Source organism: Trypanosoma equiperdum (genome assembly GCF_001457755.1).
Source record: "Trypanosoma equiperdum strain OVI genome assembly, contig: ctg_922, whole genome shotgun sequence".
Taxonomy (NCBI): domain Eukaryota; phylum Euglenozoa; class Kinetoplastea; order Trypanosomatida; family Trypanosomatidae; genus Trypanosoma; species Trypanosoma equiperdum.
The window spans coordinates 1,768-2,351 of record NW_027124890.1 but is presented as its reverse complement, the minus strand read 5'-3'; positions in this window follow the sequence as shown (position 1 = coordinate 2,351).

Below are 584 nucleotides of genomic sequence, written 5' to 3'. Positions count from 1 at the left end.
GACAAAACAGGCGACAAGCAGAATTGTGCATTTAGAAAGGGAAAAGATGGTGAAGATGATAGAGATAAAGAAATGTGCCGAAATGGTAGTTTTATAGTCAATAAGAAATTGGCTCTGATAGCTGTTGCTTTTGTTAGTTTGGTAAAATTTTAAATTTTATAATCATAATATTCTAAAATTTTCTCACGTCTATGAAATTTGATATATTTCAAAACTTTTTGAAAATCTGAGGGATTGAAAATATTTGTAAAATGTGAATGATGGTGGCCTATTAATGCTGAAGAAGAGTTATAGGGTATGAAAAATAAATGGTGCTATAATATTTTTGCTTATTTTGTTTTTTTTTGTGGACGTTAGTTGGGTTCATAATAGTAATAACATTAATAATAATAATAATAATAATAGGAGTGTGTAGTGAGTGTGTACCTACTAATATGATAGTATGAGTGTTTCTAAAGACTGAAATGGTAGCCAAAGGAGAATAACTCAAAACAGTATCAATATTGCAATGACTGTCACTGAATGAATGTGACTATAAACATGAGAATAGAGAGCAAGGGGTATATTATTTAACGAAATAGAGG